This window comes from Grammomys surdaster, unplaced genomic scaffold (genome assembly GCF_004785775.1).
Source record: "Grammomys surdaster isolate TR1022 unplaced genomic scaffold, NIH_TR_1.0 126133, whole genome shotgun sequence".
Taxonomy (NCBI): domain Eukaryota; kingdom Metazoa; phylum Chordata; class Mammalia; order Rodentia; family Muridae; genus Grammomys; species Grammomys surdaster.
In genome coordinates, this window is record NW_021620941.1 from 1,060,304 (window position 1) to 1,072,125 (window position 11,822).

The 11,822-nt window shown below is 50.9% G+C and overlaps 2 protein-coding genes across 4 annotated transcripts in view; one reads left to right on the forward strand and one right to left on the reverse strand.

Moving 5' to 3' along the window:
• Positions 1–6,897, reverse strand: part of Angptl2 (angiopoietin like 2) — a 33,755-nt gene extending 26,858 nt beyond the window's left edge. The window contains exon 1 of the mRNA XM_028757108.1: positions 6,406–6,897. The gene's annotated coding sequence lies outside the window, so the exon portion shown is untranslated. The remainder of the gene's footprint in view (positions 1–6,405) is intronic.
• Ralgps1 (Ral GEF with PH domain and SH3 binding motif 1) overlaps positions 1–11,822 on the forward strand; it is a 239,370-nt gene that overhangs the window by 149,150 nt on the left and 78,398 nt on the right. The gene's annotated exons all lie outside the window — the stretch shown is intronic.

Sequence of the window (11,822 nt, forward strand, 5' to 3'; positions counted from 1 at the left end):
CGTTTGTGTTTGGCTGGCCCTCCCCTCCAGCGTCTGCGCTTGAGTGAGTCTGAAGAATCGGAGCATGAGTGGAGATGGCAAGTCCAGGGTCAGGACAGCAGAGAGCCCAGCAAAAACTTAAGCAGCACCAAATGGTTGTTACTATAAAAGCTGCTGGAAGACCTGGCAAGCCTGCAGAGTGATTTCCAAGCCCACTGCTGACCCAGGATGGGGAAGGAACCAGCTGCAGAGTGAGTTTCTAACAGAGCCATCAGGTAGGAGTGTGGCAGCAGTAGTGTGGATACCCGCTGTCTGCTTTGTTGCACATGTGTGTACCCCACACTCACATGTGTGAACCCTCATGCTCTCATGTGTGTACTCTATGCTCTCATATGTATACCCCACACTTTCATGTGTATACCCCCATACTCTCATGCGTGTACCCCCATACTCTCATGCGTGTACCCCACGCTCTGTCTGGTTGTCTTTTGCAGCTCTGCGTGTAGACGACTTCAGGTACTGGGTGTCCTCTGTGTTATAACTAGCACCCAGGAAACATGGTATTGACTCCTGACCTTGGATGCAGATCACACCTGCATTGAGCAGCAAGGAAAGCCCAGGCTCCAAGGTGTTAGGTCGCCTGGAGTTAACATCAGAACCATATTTGATGATCAGTGCCAGCCCCATGCCCTCACTCCAAGGTCACCTCTCCACCAGGATGAATAAAAGACTCCTGTTTGTTTGTTTGTCTAATGGCCAGGATGCAGTTGCTTCTTACTGTTGAGCAGACTTGTCTTTCAAGTTAGTACAAGGGTGAGTCTTGTTGGATGTTAGAAAGAGCTTCTTCATCCTGTGAGTGGAACGACCCCAGAATGGGCATCACAGACGAGCAGTGGTAGACTCACCTTGGGCAACCTGGAGAAGGAACTGTGTATCATTTGTCCTCCATGATTCACCCCAAGCCTGGAGGCCAGGGTGGGAATAACTAGTCTCCAACTGCCACCCTTCTTACCCCGGGATCCTGTGAATCATCCCTCACCAGAGACCAGGAGGGCCCCCAGGGAGCCTGCAGCCAGCTCCTCGTTTCCTCAGCTTAGCAGTTGTCAGACCTTTATGTAAGTCCCTCTCCACTGAGCCTTCCGTCACTCACTGACTTAGCCTTCCCATCTACCAGTCTGGCTCCATCCTGGGGTCAGCCCTGTTGTAGGTGACTTGGGCAGAGGCACAGACCAGAGAAGCAGAGAGGCTAGGATCATATCCTCTAGCTGTGCTTGCAAGAGTGATGGAGATGGGGTGGGGCAAGCCTGAAGTCCAGGCTCGTGCACATGCCACGGGTGAACTGTTGGCTTCCAGGGAAAGCCCAATGTGTGGAGGCAGACCAGTCACCCTGTGAGATCATAGGGGATGTGGTTAGGCCCGGGGAGCTGGTTGCCTATGCCAGGGCGACGAGGATACTGCTGTTACTTTTTCTTGCTGCATTATTTGGGAACCATTTTGAGATTTCCCCCAAAGTCCACACACAAAACCCTCTGTGCCAGGAGTCACGGAGAGCAAAGCAGAAGCAGGGAGTGTCTGGAGAAGCCATTTGAGAGTCCAGCTTCTGAGTTGGCTGCTGCACTTCCTGTAGTGCCTAGTGTGCTCTAGAGCCCTGGATTGGGGGCCAGGGTGGGAGGTGTCTGAGGCTGGCTACACACCACTGCCCCAGGCAGCTTCCTGGAAAACCTGGGCATTGCCCGGAGCGTCTCCCCTGAGCCCAGCTGAGTAGCTGACACAAAAGGTCACCTCAGCCAGCAGAGATGCCTCCTTCACCAGCACAGACACTCTGTAAGTAGGGACTGAGGCCATCCCCATCTCAGAGATGAACACGTGGAACCAGAGCTGCCAGATGGTAGGGGTGGACTGCAAGCCAGCTTTCGTACCCACATGCTCCTAAGTGACTCCCTACATCTGGGTGGGTATTAGACAGAGGCTCATGTAGTCTGAGTGGACCAGAGGCTGGCCAAGGCTGGTATGCCCACAAGACTCCAGATCCTCTGTCAGGCTCTGTATGCCAGTGCCCAGTTTAGTGAGTGTTAGACAATTAAGCCCAGGTCACTTGGTGTGCTAGGCCAATACACTACCCTCTATAATTCACTCCATATGCACTTTCAGGTCTAAGGAAAGCTCACGTGGCATCAGGTCAGCTCCCTCCTTACATACATCTTAGCACCCTCATATGCTTTCTGCCTAGAGAACCTTTTCCCACAATCCTACCTGGTATGCATGTCTTCCTTTTTAAGGTGACCTCTTAAGGCTACCTCTGTGTGAAGAAGTCTCTTCTCTATTCCAGCTTGCAAGAACAGTTATCTCCACCCAGCACCCAGAGCTCAGACTGTACTGGCTGGCTGCCCCAGAGTGTGAGCTTCTTAGAGTTGCCTCAGAATGCCCAGCTGCTAGTGCAGCACCTCGGCAACTAGATGCTAAGGACTACGTTTGTTCCTCATATTTTCCTGGCTATTCGTAAGAGACAGAGCAGGAAAAAAGAGATGAGAGCCCTGTGCTTCAGGGGTCCACAGCAGTAGACATTTCTAACTTGGGTGGCAGCGCTCAGGAGAGCCAAGGGGCCCCATGACCCAATCAGGATGGGGACTAGAGGGGAAGTGCCAAAGGTTTGTCTCACTGCTCATGGACTCATCCACTCTGCAGATCTCCTTTGCTGTTTAGGGTGGATTCTGGAGAATCATTCAGCAGGGCAAAGACAATGCAACCTTCCACGGCAGAGGTTGGAGTAGGATCCACCCTGGCAGGCTTGGGCCTTCTGGAAACTGGGAATCTTTGTGAGAGGAAGATAAGAGTTCCCCCTGGGCGTTTCAGTGGTGGTCTCCATCTGCCTGTTTGAGGACTGAGTGACAGAGGCCACGTCTCTAGGACTGCTGGCCTCAAGACAGGCGGGTTTCACCAGGGAGTGGACCTGCACAATGGCTCAATTGTCAGAGGCCTGGCTCCACACCCAGCATCTTAGCATTCCTGTGATCAGAATGTGTCTCACAGTGATGTGTACACGGAACCGGATGCTGTAACACCCCCATCCTACCCCCACCCCCTGCTCCTGTCAGGAGCAGGATAAAGCTTAGCCACAGAAACTTCCCCCAAATAAGGATTCTGATGTGTACTGTCTGTCTATCACCACAAACTCCAGGCTGCCTGAGCTTGAGTAACCTCTTTGGTGTTTTCCGTAAGTTTAAAAGAAAGATTCGCTTCTCTATACGTCAGTTCTTCACAGAGATTTCTGCTGCATGGTTGTACCAGACCGTGAGCTGGGCTGGAGGGACAGGTTAGAGCTGGGACACTTCCTTTGTGGGCCACTGATGGAGAGACCATGGAAGATGGACTGTGTTTCTGAGTCTCAGTTTCCGCTTCTATATCTTTGAGGAACCCTCTCAGCTCCCAAGGCCACCTCTTAGGACTCATGCCATCTGCTGGGATTTGTGAGATTGTTTACAGTCTGCCTGCTGCATCCTAGTGCACTTAGGTTCTACACAGTAGTTCTACATGTGCTCTCTAAATTGAGAACATTCCAGATAAAGTAGGCCATGATTCAGTGAGAGGCCAGAAGCTGAATATACCTGCCCTTCTGGGAGACCTTCTGTCTGTTTTGTTTGTTTCCAGATGCCTGATGCTTCCTCAGGAGCTGTTAGGTGTGGCCCAGGGTAGATGCTGAGCTCCCACACAGGAGCCCCAAAGGATTCCCCCGAGTAGTGATGAGAGAATGCCTGCCAGAATGCCTAGCTTGTCAGGTGGATGAACCCAAGGTACTGCCCTGCCCTCCACATGCAGGACGTAGAGGGTGGCGTCAGGTGTGGGAACAGTGTGGACTACGCTTCCAGTGCTGCAGATGTGGGCCCCACACAGAAGGCGGCATGGAAGCCAGGGGAGCACACTGTTCTCGAAGGGATTAAGGTCAGCAAAAGCAGACTTGACTGCCAGGGTTACAGAAGAGGTTAGGATACTGTGTAGAGGGAGGGGTGAGTAGGATGGAAGAGGAGTGGGCTTTGCAACCACAGTGCTGGGTTCAAAGCCCATGGATCACATAGCTGTTAGCTTGGACAAGTTAGCTTTCCTGAGCCTTTCTTTATTCTTTCATCTGAAAAGGGGGTGCTAAAACAGGAACCCATTTTCTAGGGTGGGGGTAAAGATGGAATAAGATAAGAGTGCCTGCTCACTAAGCCCAGAAGGCAACTTTTGTGGGGTTCTTGCCTGTGAGTCCACAGCCATGCTGGGCAAGAGTCTCCAGAATCATACATGCCATCCACCTATCTCTTTCCACTGTGTTCCCCTTGCCCAGTGACAAGCTGTCTGTCTTAGCCAGGTTCACAAAGTCAGTCAGAACCTTTCCAGTCAGCCTGAAAGCCACCAAGTCCACACTATAGTAGGGAACCTTCAGTGTCGCCCACGCCAGAAGCCTGGGCTGGAAGCATGTACTTCACAGCTGCTCCAAATGCCTCTGAGAACCCAGGAGCCCTCTGTCCCTGGGCTCAGATACACTGGTGTTGTGTGGCAGTAGTCACCATGGCCAGGCTTGCTGGAGTCTGTTCTCTGCTTGTCCCGCTATAACTTCAAGACAGGTGCAGCCGGTGGTCCTCTTGTGGGACCAAGGAAGCTCCATTTTCCTATCCCTGTGGCTCTGACAGGGATGCCAGTAGGCAGATCAGTATCACCCGAGGGTGATGCAGGACAGCATCCTGCCGTGAGAGTGATGTTAGAGGTTTTGGTCTAGTTGTATGTTTTCTTACAATGTACATCTAGGATGCAGGGATGCTACAGGTGGCCCCAAAACCCAGGTCTAGATGCAACGTATCTTTAATACATTTTAATACTCTTTTATTATTTTATGTTTAAAATAAAATATATGAATAATATATATGATAAATAAAATATAAAATAAAGATATTTTAGTACCCTTTAATGCAGTTTCTCATGTTGTGGTGACCCTCTAACCATAAAGCTATTTCATTGCTACTTTTTAGCTGTAATTTTGCTACTGTTATGAGTTGTAATGCAGATATCTGATATGTAGGATATCTGGTGTGATTCCAACCCACAGATTGAGAACCACTGCTTTAGAGAATGTATCCAGGCCAGGGGAGGAATTGGGATACTTGCTCTCCCCTCTGGGCAGTTTTGACAGTTGGGCTTTCAATAACTGGTAACTAGATTTTTAGAGACTCTGTACACAGGCACTGGGCTGAGAACTAAGGTCTCATGGGCCACCCCTAGAGAGCTGTGATGTGTGACTTGAAGTGGCCCTGTGAGACGGAGGTAGTTAGGTGTGTGTTGTGGGGTAGCTGCAGGTGCCTGTTCAGCTGTTGTTCTCAGCTCTCCTTTTCACAGATCAGGAAACTGAGGTTTAGAAAAGATGTGATCTGCCACTTAACAGAGCTCAGATGAGGAGCCAGCGTACAATCTCTGCCATACTAGGCCTGTACTCAGAAGAACCTATGTGGAGAGCATTGAGCTAGCTTTGGAACTTGTGTTCTCAGTCTTCCTCACCCCTATGAAAAGGGATCTTTTTCTGAGTAACAACACTGGCCTCTGGGAACTCTCCTAATCCCACAGCAGAGGCAATAGCTGACCCGTGACACAGATGTCACAGGGAGAGGGGAGGGATCAACAGAGAATTTCTGTTTGGAAATGTTATCTCATGCGGAGCACTTTCAAGGGACTCCACATGTGGCGCCTGCCGTGTCCCCTCACTACGCTGCTTGGAAAGCATGTCCTCCAGTTTCTCAGCCACATCCTGCTGGTTGGAGACCTAGGGACCATCTCCTGTATCCTGAGGGAAAGTCAGGGCAGCACTTTGCTCCAGCCCTACTGACAGAAACTTGTGAGTGACATGTTCTGTCCCGCAAAGGACGCCTCTGCTCCTGGCACGCTGGCTGGCAGCCGGCGTTGCCTGGCCCAGGGCACTTTCTGAACAGAGGCTCCCACTGCCTCAGGTCTGCATTACATCTGCTTCTGCCGCAGCACAGTCTCTAGCCTGGGTGTGCAGGAGTCCCGAGCTTGAACACAACTTGCCCAGTCTTCCACTCCCCTGCAGCTCTCAGCCTGCTGCCCTTTCAAAGACGCACCTACACACATGCACATACCCAGCTGTCTCCCTGTGTCTAACAGTCACACTGGCTCACCCCAGAGGCTCTTTGTCTGAAAGAGGTGAGTGGGGCTCACCGATGAAGTCCTCAACATCCCAGCCCAATGTGCTTGTGCCTCCACACCACCCTGCCCAAGTATTCACAGTTCCCTGCCTGGTCAGATCCTTGATTGGACTCCCAGCAAAAGCAAGGTATGTCCCCTGTGGGGTCCAGCTGCACACCAAAGCTGGAGGAGTCAGGGTTGCCCATCTCAAGCCCCTCTTTCCCTGGCTGCTGCAGTTGAGAGCTGGCCCCTTACCTCTTCTCTCCTGCTTGGCCTTGGAGCAGTGCTTCACATGCTTCACGGTGCCATCAGCGGGGCAGCCTGGCCGTGGCCTCCCGAGAGGTCCCGAGTCTCAGGCTGGACTGGTTGCCGAGCAGTCCTGCCTTACTGGCCTCAGCTGGCAGCAGTCTCTGCTCTCAGAAGCTCTTATGGATGAGGCTGCCTCTGGTGTCACTGGGGCTGCTCCTAATGTGCTCTCCCTCACAGTGTGGTCCGCAGCTGCCTTAGTGTATGATCCTTGTAGGTCCTGGGTCCAACAGCACCACTCAGGGCTCAGGGTCCATCCCCAGGCCGACAGCAGCAGCCTCAGTTGAACTCCCAGGTCCTTTGTGGAGTCTTTACATGCCGCCAGAGGAAACTGTGAGCACAGCCTGACCCTGGTTGGCTGCAGGCACTTCTCTCCGCCCACCAGTGCAAGAGGATCCCCCAGGCCCCAGAAAAGCTCTGGGCCTCCCCTCAGCTCCAGACAGGGGCGGGCCGCCTGGTGATGTCACACCAGCTCCAGCCCCAGCTGGCTCCAGCCCCTCCTGCCGGCTTTGGCGGCCTGGGCTGGCTCTCTCCTTCTTTGGCTTAGGAAGACTGGCCAGCTCTGTTCCTGGCTCACCAGCCTGCTCCACTCCCTGAAGCCTGATGTTACTGGGGTGCCCTGTGTAGGCAAAGCACTTCCACTGGACTTGCATGTGCAAGTGGCTGCTTGGAAGTCCAGGGAGCCCTGCTCACTCTTTTTCTGTAGGTTGCCCTACTAAGCTCTCAACATCCTTCTCCTCACACTCTCCTTTCCAAACCACTTCATCCCTGCAGAAGGCTAGTGTGTGGCAGTGGATTAGGACAGTGAAAGTACCATGCTGGGTTGGGGACCAAACTAGAGAAAAGATGTTACCCACTCCCTGAGTCACCTATCACGAGCTTCCTTCCCTGCAGCATAAGTGAGCCACATTCCAACAACACAGCAGGGTTCACCAGGGTCACCTGGGAAAGTCCAGTTACAGGGTCAGGGACTCTGTGTACTGGGTGGGCAGGTGGGCTGGACTTGAATCCTAAGCCCCTATGTGACCCTGCCAGCCTCAGTTCTCAGCTGTGACTTGGGGGACTGTTCAAGGAACACAGATGGAGTCCCTGGGAGCTGTCAGCTGTGAATGGCCAAGTGAGTAGAACCCTCAGACTGATGGAGAAAGGTGCCATTGATGCCAGTCCAACATCCTTCAGCTGTATCACATCCGTTGAGCTGGTCAGTGGAAGGCCACTGGCATCCTGCAGGGGTACAAAGAAGGAGAGATCTCAGGTCCCATGCACAGGCTCACCCACTGATGACTCTTCTTTGAAAAGTGTTAGTGGTGGTGGTAACATTTAGGTACAAACTAGGAGGAAACTTCAGTGGCCCTCTCTTACAGCAAGGTACCATGGGATATATTCCTAGTCTCTAGAAAAACACGCCCTCTGTGGTTTCCTCTCCCTGGGCTGCCATCCTTTTGTTCAGGAAACAAATTCTGTTTTCTGCTTCTTCTCAGCCTACCTAGCCCCTCCCTTTTTCTGTCAGTTTCTTCCCTTCCTAGAAGAAACTACAGACCTTACAGGACATCATTAGCCAGAGAGCTGAGCTGGGCTGGGCAGGAAGTCCTTTTCTACCAGGGGGTGAAGATGTTACCTGCTCTGCTTTCTGTCCAGGACCTGGTCAGGGTCTTGTGGCTGAACACCATACCTTTGGCAGGTGAGTCATATTTCGCAGCGTGAGTCACACAGCACATTGAGGGGCTGCCCCCTCTTAGTTCTAGGGTGTGTTTATGAAGATGCTGCTGTTAGCCAAAGCCCCTGTCCTCTGACAGCAAACACTTGGGCTGCGAGAAAACTGCTGCGTGCTGGGGGTGCATCTTACAGGGAGATTCAGCGGCCTGGGCCAGCTGCCAGATGAAGTCTCTGAGACCAATCCCATAGGATGGCTCAGACTCAATAGGCAATTCAGGTAGAGGGGGGGACAGTCAGGGCTAGGAGGAATGGGTAAAGATGCTATGGCTGCTTCTTCAAAGATAGTCCCAGCATCCCCCAGATTACCAGGCGATTCTGACACTCCTCCCATTGAGAGGTAGTATCCATTCTCCATCTTTACCAGTCTATGTGTGGTACCAATTAGCATGAAGTGAAGGGACCTCATGTCCAAGGCCAGAGAACAGGTGTTTGGTTAAAGGCCAGGTGACGTCTGCTCTGTCCACTGGGACACCCTCTCACAGATCCTTGAGCAAGCCAGAGCCTGAGAAATTCAGGGTTCACAGCACATGACAGATAGTACTACCTCTACTGGCACATGTGGACTGGTGCCACCAGATGATTCTGGCCCCTAGCTACTGAATTACTTCACCTGTACTTTACCCTCAACCATACAGTCTCCCTGTTGGGGTCCTGGTTGTAAAGGAAAGAGAAAAAAAATTCCACTGTTTTCAGCCACATCTGAATTTCCTGGCTTGCAGCTTAATGGAATAGTTACAGACTACTGCATTTGATGTCATTTGTTAGATCACAGAAGTAACTGGAGAAGACCCTGGGCAAGAACAGTTATATGGAGCTCTTGTATTTTGTTTTGAGTCTGGATACTATTACGTAGACTGGCCTCAAACTCAAAAGCCTCCTTAGTGCTGGAATTATGGACACACACCACCATGCCCAACCATGAGGTGTTCTTTCAGTGGAGCTAGAGAAGAGCATTTTGGTTGAGGAGAGATGAGTCTCTGTTAGACAGGTGGAATTAAATCCCAAGGATCTAGTAACAGGCTTTTAGTAGTACATGGCTGGAATTGTCTCTGTAAAAGGCCAACGTTGAGGGGTCTGCTGCTGGAACCACAGGCTGGTCATCTGAAGCTGGAGGCTGTGGTTGTAGCTATTTGGTGAGAAAGACAGGTTGTAGGCCATAGGACTTAACATGATAGCAAAAGGAGTCTCCAGGACTGCCACGTCCTCTAGTAAGAGGTATAGCTCATGCATGTGGGTTATTGTTGTATTGCTGTTTGCATAATTCAAAGCTCCTACAATTTCAAAAGCACCAGAGTGACCTTGTCCCACCCATCTTTGCACAACCTTTGCCCTTTTGGTGGCCCAAGACAATCAAGTTCCCTGCTGGGGATTGGCTCAAGCTTCAAAGCCAATTTCTACTTTTCCTACTAAGTACCTCTGAACCTTGCTTTCCCTCATCTGTAAAAGGGGGACAGTGTGAGGATCTACCTCAGAGATCTATTATAAAAATTAAATAAGGGGCAGAAGAGATGGTGTGGCTGTAGGAGTATCGCTATCTTCTAGAGGACCTGAGTGTGATTCTCAGCACCCGAGTGACGGCTCACAACCATCTGCAACTCTAGGTCCAGAGATCCAGCACCTTCTTCTGGTCCCCCTGGGGACCATGCACTCACTGGAGCACAGACACACATAGAGGCAAAACACTCACACACATAAAATAAAAACATTTTAAAAATATTAAATGAGCTGTAACACATTAGTTTAAGGCACTCTGGCTGCGTACAACCTGTAAATGCTGACTGTGATAATTACTGGTGCCTCCTTAACTGGGAGCTCAGTACCTGTGTAGACAGATGTTTCCTCATCTGCTTTTGGTTTTGATACAGGGTCTCTTGTATCCTAAAATGACTGACCTAGCCGTGTAGCTGAGGATGGCCTTGAACTTCCAGTCTTCCCATCTCCAGCTCCTGAGTGCTTGAATTCACAGGTGTGCCTTGCTACATCTGGTTCATCTCCTCCAACCTTGTTTGTTGTTTCAGACAGGGTCTCCCCGTGTAGCCCAGGCTGGCTTGGATCATAAGATCCCTTTGCCTCAGCCTGAGTGTTGAGATGGCAGGCAGAGACCATCACATTTGGCTACAGCTGGCCTTATTGTTCCCTCTGTGTTCTCTGAAGTTTTTTCCTTCTCTGTGGCTTCTCGCAGTTGGACTATGATGTGATTAAAGTGATGTTCTTAACATTGATTCCTCATGGTGTTCACTGGGGCTCTTGGGCCAGTGGCTGCTTTCCCCTCTCACTGTATCTAGGAGAGGGGCTTTATTTCTTAAATGTTGTCATGCAGCCTTTTCTCCCCCTCCTCTTCCCATCTGTACACTGCCGTCGCTGAGCCTCTGTATGCCCTCTCCTCACCCCCTGTGAGTTTGGATCTTTTCTCTGGTTCTTGCTTTGCTGACCTTTCCTTCTGTGTATCAATCTATTAGTTTCTTTTTTTTTTTTAATTACATGTACATATACTGTAGCTGTCTTCAAACACCCTGTAAGAGGGCATCAGATCTCATTGTGGATGGTTGTGAGCCACCATGTGGTTGCTGGGATTTGAACTCACGACCTCTGGAAGAGCAGTCAGTGCTCTTAACCACTGAGCCATCTCACCAGCCCAATCTATTAGTTTCAAGTGAAACATTTTGTTGAGTATTGTACTTTTTATTCTATAATTTTCACTTGAAATTTTATTTATTTATTTATTTATTTATTTATTTTTGTTTTTCGAGACAGGGTTTCTCTGTATAGCCCTGCCTGTCCTGGAACTCACTCTGTAGACCAGGCTGGACTCGAACTCAGAAATCCGCCTGCCTCTGCCTCCCAAGTGCTAGGATTAAAGGCGTGCGCCACCACTGCCCAGCTTGAATTTTTTTTTAAAACTCAGATTCTGACTGTTTAGCTCTAGCCAACTAAAAACTCTGGAGTAGCTTGGGTTGGCCTTGAACTCACAGAGATCCTCCTGCTTTTGCTTTCTCGGTAATGGTATTAAAGGTGTACACTACCACAACCAGCTAGTTTTAAAACAAGCAAACAAAAACTAGAGGATAAGCCCCTGACAGTGGACAAAGACAGTGGGCACCACCCCTTGTTGGTGATGTTCTTATATCAATCCGTCAGGGGCAGAGCAGTTGGCAGTCCTTTGTTCATCCTAGCTTGATGCCTGGCTGGATGGACAAAGCTATCTCATGCCTAGGACTCAAAAATCAAATCAAATCCAGGCAGTGCAGTGAAGGAGGAAGAAGACAGACAAAGACCCGTGGACCACCGTGCCACCCGCAGACCTCCCCTCTAGCGCACAGCACAGGCAGCCCGTAGACACCTACTTGCTGCTATGCCACGAAGCACCAACAGAGACTGTTACCCAGGGGCCCACCAGCCATGTGGGCAGCCTGTGGCAGGAGCCACCACAGTGTGCACCTATGTGGTGCTCAGATGGGAGAGACAGAGAAGTGGAGCAGCTTGAGCATTGTGGAGAGAGATGGAACTGGAGACTCAGGGTGGAGAGGAGTAGCCTGGTGGGAATGACAAGCCTCGCTATCTGGGGCCATGGTGAAGTCCAGCCCAAGCTGCCTCTGAGGGCCATGTCTGAGTCCATGGCTATGCAGTGGCAGGGGTCAGTGTCTGAGTCC